Here is a 6,752-nt window from a genome sequence, read left to right as displayed (position 1 = left end):
GGCCAAAATAGATTTATTTAGCCCATTTTCCCAGACCAGCACACATTATCCGCGATGTTCCTGGAGCAAATCAGCACAGCAGCAAAGGACAGGCCAAAGCAGCAGCGTGGAAGCGCTCCGGTCCCTCCGTGGTATCCCCGGGGTGAAAGCGGGCCTCTGCAACAGCAGAACCAGGACAGGTGGAAAGCAGGCCCCAGCCATGGTAAAATCCTCCTCCGCACAGCAGCACACGCCCGGTGGAAGCAGGCCAAGCCCGAAGCGTGGATCCACTCCGTCTCTCCGCGACGACTCCGGGGTAAAAACCTCACCAGTACAGCCGTACTCTACAGGTGGGAGCAAGCCTCCCTAGATCGCAGATCGCAGGCAGCAACAGGTGGAGCCGCTCCGTCTCTTCGCGACGAGCAGGCCTCCGTAGATCGCAGGCAGCAACAGGTGGAGCCCCTCCGTCTCTTTGCGACGTCTCCGGGGGAAAAACACCTCAGTACAGCCGTATTCTACAGGTGGGAGTAGGCCTCCGCAGATCGCAGACAACTAAAACTACTACTTGTATAAGCAGGGATGGCTAAATGTTTTTAAGCAGGAGAGCTAGATGCTAACAGATGCCAGATGCTTACAGGTGGTGCGAGCCTGGAGAAATTGCGACTGCCTCACTCGAGTGCCTAGGTATCAGTGATAAATACTTCCGTATATATAAATGGACGTAGGGTCCGTGACGTCACCCATACGATCCTGCAGAGTTGCCGAGAAGCCCTGAGTAGGCGGAGTCGGCCACTAACGGCTCGACAGTGACGTCAGAGTTCAACTCCCGCCTAGTCCAGCCTGCTCCAAATAAGGGCAAAGAGGCGGAGCCGAGGCGGGACCTGCTGCCACCGAGCTGAAAGTTCCAGAGCTAGCTGAAGCTCCCAAGCTAAGCTAACATGCTACCCATCTGCACACTGCCGTGGCATTTTACGTTTCTAAGGTAAGCGGACATGAAACTATTCAGCAAAACTATAAATAATAATCTAAGTTAATGAGTTTTTAGCATAATACTTCAGAATCTTAAAATCCCTTAATGTTTGTATGCAATTGTGCTAAATTCAAAACTGGGATCAAGAAAATATTAATATGTTTGCATGACATTAGTTATTTATATTTTTTATATCACTTAACTATACGTTTAATACATTTAAGTCAATCTAAGGTACATGTGATGGGAGCTAGTTAGTGCTCTTACCTGTGAGGCCTCCTCCAAACAGCATAATAACCAGACTATCATTAAAACTAAGTACCAGTTCTAGATCCTTGACTTTAGACAAACAATTCAAAAAACAACATGTATTTAAAGACCAATCTTTATTTTAATGTGCCTCTTAACCTGATATATTAGTTATACAGTAATGGTATTGACAATCTAAAAAAATTGAGCAATTCAACAGTCAACTTTATGTTTCTTATTGTCTAAAGCATCTATTATTTTCATTTTCCCCCTCTCATATTCGGTGTGGACAGATTGAGACAGCGTGGTGTCCAGAGAGCTGCAGAGACTTCAGGGAGAAACCTCCTTATGATGGACGTCCTGTCTGTTGGTTTGGAGAGGACTGAGGGTCTTTCCTCAGCGAGGAGGACCAGGCCTGATGGAGGAGCCCATGCTGGGCAAAGCTGATACCAACTGCACAGGCCTAGTCTGTCACTTTATTTGACTAAATGTGTTTACTTATACATTTAATAAGTTTACACCTTCAGTCCATATGTGCTTTTTATTTAAAACATTTGATTAACTTTTGGGTCACATTTCAATAAATTGTATTTGTATTTGCACTCCTTTTGTCCATTATTCTTACTGAAAATGTTAAATTACACATTCACATCTGATTGAAAATTGGCCCCATTTATTTGTAAGCTCTTAAAGTGAGGCAAATAGAAATAATCAGCTGATGGAGTGTAGATGTGGAAATAGGTTCATTCGATCAGCTGACTGTGTTTTCACAATAAAAGTAGTTTCTTAGTGTACTGGTCTTAATATCTCATAGCATCAGCTTTTAATTTTCCTCTTTGATGTTCTTCTTGACCCTCAGAGAAGGAGAAAATGTCGTGTCTTTCAGGCATGTCCTTTCCAAACTAAAATTACAGGAAACATAAAACATATTATTGCAGAACAAGTGTGTTATTTATGAAAGCAGTGTGTTTGTGTTTTTAGGGGCTGTAGATATAATTATTTTGTAATTGTAATGTTTTTATTTTTATTCAAACAGAGCTACAAAGACAATCAGATTATGAATGCACATTGAAATATATTATCAAAATAAGGTTTAACTGTTATCAAAACGTAGTGCAACTGTAGAAGCTTGCTCTCTTGTCTCACTGAAAGAATAACTTTTACCATGTTTTTTCAGACAATATTGAGAGATAAATAGTAACAGTTCTCACTATGTGTTAAATATCTTTGCCTTCAATACATTAAATTAGAAAGCTGACAAAGTCATATTGCTAAATATCTAAATGTAACCTTTTGCATGGAAAAACCCCTCAACTTAACTGATGTGTAGTTGATCTAGTATTTAGTATTGTTGAATGGAATGTAAATCAGTGTATTAAAGCCAATACTTCATTCATTTAAACCAATATCTTTCTTGATTCTTTGTACAGTATGAAAAATAGAGTCTTTGTACCTGTGCTGAAGTTCACTGCTGTGAGGAGTCCAGTTCTGTCTCTCACTCTCTGGTTCAGCCTGTCTGCATCACCTGGACACCTTAAACAAACATATATATATGTAAAGTAGCATGTGCACAAACAATATAATAATAATAATAATGGATTACATTTTTTATTAGAGCGCTTTTACAGGTGCTCAAAGCGCTTTACAAATACACATTACACATATTAGACATGTAAGAGTCATTACTGTGGACATTACCCACAGGAGCAAATGCGGGTAAAGTGTCTTGCCCAAGGACACAACGGCCTGAAGCAGTGGCAGCCGAGGCGGGATTCGAACTGGAGTTCACCAACGCCCCTTGATCTGATGACTGATGACTGATATAACTGATTACCTTCTGTTGAACATGTTGGATTGTGTATTGTCTGAGTCAGAGTCCTTTTTATGTTACTGTAACTTTGGAAGTTGTGTTACCAATGCTTACTGTTTATTTGATACCCATTTGGTAATGCAATTAATTAAAAAAACAAGGTTTGGGTTCGTTCTTCAGATGACTGTGACGTTAACGTATAAGCTCAATAATGAACTCCAGCTCAACCAACCATATTGTAATATCTAACTAATCATCTTGAAATATGACATTATTATTCGTAATATACACATCTTATTGTGAGGTTGATTTCACATACACTACTTTTACATTAGCTTGTCTACATACTTGAGCATAGCCACATTTTTAAATTAACCTTTGCGATGCATACAGTTCCTACCTACATAATAAAATACCTCCCAAAGTTACAAGGATGACCTTATTTTATCAACCTCAAACAGAAGCCATTTGTTGTACAGTATTATCCCAGTTAACACTTAACACTTGTCTATTTCGTTTTAACCTTTATATATACAGTCTATGATTTTAACTTTGAGGCTACAATTAGCATCGTAGCACCGATGTAGCTACCACTCGCTTACACGCTAACCCAAGCCTTAACATTCATTACGTAGCTGATTAAAATCATTAACACATAAATAAAGTACTCTAATTTCACTTACCGCAAAACCGCATTAATGCACCGTCTGTTTTAACCGCAGAGCGAGTCACAATAATCCGATATAAGCATGAAGAACAAACAACCACGGCCGGCTTCAAGTTGTGTTCCCTGGATGAACTGAGCAGGCTGAGTCCCTGTAGCTTCACGGGGCAGCAAGCAGAGCGACAAGAAGCTAGCAATAGCAGTCACTTGACAGAGCTGTCACTCAATGCGACCACGCCCTAAGTTATGCATAACTTTAAGACTGAATATTAATTAAACAGATGAGTTGAGAAAAAATGCACTCCAGGATCCATAGATAGGAAGGGGGAATCTAACTATACTGAGAATAAAATGTTTTGAAACCACGATGAAAACATGTTTATTTCTGCTGTAAAGTTGGGCATTTTAACATTGGGGTCTATGGAAATTGCTCCCTTCTGCAGACTGCTCCTACTGGCCACTAGATGAACTGCAGTTTGAGGCACTTCCTGATTCGCATCCCGGAAGTGGCCCAGAGTTTGCCGCTTTGTCTGAACACACCATCACAGACTGTAAACCACCAGACCCGAAGCCTTAGCACGTTAGCGGCTGCATTAACAGGTAGGAGCCTGCCACACTTATTTCTGTACATTGTTATATACAGTGGGGGAAAAAAGTATTTAGTCAGCCACCAATTGTGCAAGTTCTCCCAGTTAAAAAGATGAGAGAGGCCTGTAATTTTCATCCTCAACTATGAGAGACAAAATGAGAAAAAAAAATCAAGAAAATCCCATTGTTGATTTTTAAAGAATTTATTTGCAAATTATGGTGGAAAATAAGTATTTGGTCACCTACAAACAAACAAGATTTCTGGCTCTCACAGACCTGTAACTTCTTCTTTAAGAGCCTCCTCTGTCCTCCACTTGTTAACTGTATTAATGGCACCTGTTTTAACTCATTATCAGTATAAAAGACACCTGTCCACAACCTCAAACAGTCACACTCCAAACTCCACTATGGCTAAGACCAAAGAGCTGTCAAAGGACACCAGAAACAAAATTGTAGACCTGCACCAGGCTGGGAAGACTAAATCTCCAATAGGTTAGGAGCTTGGTGTGAAGAAATCAACTGTGGGAGTGTTAGAAATTAAAATCAATGTTTTAATGGGGAAATGTAGTTTAAACATGCCATCAGTTTTAATGCTCTTTTATACTGAAAAACCAGAAATTCTTGTGCACAAGCAGTTAAGCTTTTATTCTGAAAATCCTTCATCTCCGGTTAGCATTTAGCATGTGGCTAATATACGATTTCCTGAAGAGGTGAATTTAGTAGCGAAATGAGAGAGTGGTGCAAACCGAAGCCTACTGACTTAACACTACAACTATAGATGTCGAGATACTACCATGCTGAATATTAAATGAAGGTACAGTTTATTTGACATACATTATTTACAGACGAGAGTAGCATGTGACAACATCCGGAATGACCGGAAACCAAACGAGCCGAGAAGTATTGTTTAGAGTATTGATTACAGCGTTTAGAATGTGTTAAATGAAAAGTGATGAAAGAGAATATGAGGAGAAACGGCGTGTTGAGCATATATTGAATGTGAAAAGAACCTATCCTCTGTTTAAATGCAATAACGGACATTGGAGACGAGGCGAGCCGGCTGGCGGGGAGGAGCCAGCAGACGATATATAAACAGCACCGGAGGAGAGATCCAGTCTCTTCTCTTCCCTATCGAGGAGCGGATCACAGCTGTTTGTCTGACTGAACAATATTCTGTCTGTAACACTACCGCGCCTTTTTTAATTAAAGTACCCAATTGAACTTTCACAGAGACTCCATTTAGTCTCCTATTTTAAAGCTTCTCTCCTGGACGGGAGAATAACGAACACAGTTAACACAATAAAGGTAACACCATTAAACAGTTACACAACATAACAGAAATAATATCGATAGCAGCGTTAACAATGAAAACGTTCTATGGACGCAATTTCCTGAAGTAATCTTCGTAATAACTAGCAAATTAAAGATCATGTACATCCACTGCACACATAATCTGAAATAACAACTCATATTTCTCGCACCAATTGACATCAAAACGCATTTTAATGGCCAAACTAACTTTAAAATAGGCATTTTCCACCGAGAATGAAACGAAGTTTGGCCATGTTTTTTTTTTCTACAGGGACAAATTTGAAGATCACGTGACATAGACGCCAGCCATTGGAATGAATGGTGAACAAAAACGGGGTTTGTCAAACAGAGCACATGGTGTAGTCCTAAACGATAGCTGGGGATTCTGGGTAGTGTAGTGTCTTCTGCCATCCTTTACTCCGAAAAAATATTTGTTTCTCCGAATCGAAGGGGAAAAATACAAAAGCATTGTACACAATTTAAACCAATCAATGTTGTGTAATTAACAAGGATAATCTGGTGTTTTTTAGTCGATGAGTAGTGCAGATATTACTGTAAAATCAATCGACAGTAAGGGGAATAATTACTTCCGGGTGTACAATTCTCCGTTATCCAATGGGAATGGACGCTCACATTGCCTTTAAGGGCAGCCGACACAAACGAATGCCGTGCTTCCATGAGCGCCAAATCCCGCCGCAGATGGGAATACATTGCAATCAGTTGAAAGCTATTTGCGTCCCTTTATGAAGCTGAAGGAGCCTAGGAGCGTCACAACTGCACGCCACGGGACCCTGACCAAACGTCTCTCCTGGACGATTATGGAGTGAGAGTGTGTTGTTGGAGTGTGTTGGCTATTAAAGTTGGCCATCATTACTCCTCTCTAGTCGAAGACTCCGACGTGTTACCCTGCAGTGTTTCCAGGAAAGATGCAGCGTCCTCCACCGATGTGAAATGCCCCAGTCCTTGGTTGTGATCCGTAAACTCGCTGGATATAGGAGTGACGGTCTCAAGCCGCGTTGATAAAGTGCGGACATCACCTCCCGGTACACCGCGCGTTGCTCCACGATCTCTGGGCAGTAGTCTTCAAAGATAGCCACGGGCTTTCCCTGGAAAAACAGTTTTCCCCGCCGCTTCTGGGCCTCCTAAATGATCAGCTCTTTTGTCCTGAAATGATGGATGCG

The 6,752-nt window shown here is 41.0% G+C and overlaps 1 long non-coding RNA gene across 1 annotated transcript; it reads right to left on the bottom strand.

The window, feature by feature from the left end:
- Positions 1 to 975: 975 nt before the first annotated feature.
- LOC307046053 lies at positions 976 to 5,718 on the bottom strand. Its single transcript, XR_013810060.1, has 3 exons — positions 3,692 to 5,718; positions 2,652 to 2,731; positions 976 to 2,100 (listed from the first exon to the last, which is right to left on the bottom strand). It is a non-coding gene; the product is annotated as an uncharacterized lncRNA (long non-coding RNA).
- Between the last annotated feature and the right edge of the window lie 1,034 nt (positions 5,719 to 6,752).

Source organism: Notothenia rossii (genome assembly GCF_949606895.1).
Source record: "Notothenia rossii genome assembly, chromosome: 7".
In the NCBI taxonomy this organism is placed as follows: Eukaryota; Metazoa; Chordata; class Actinopteri; order Perciformes; family Nototheniidae; genus Notothenia; species Notothenia rossii.
The sequence above is the reverse complement of the archived record's forward strand: the minus strand, read 5'-3'. Positions and strand labels throughout refer to the sequence as shown.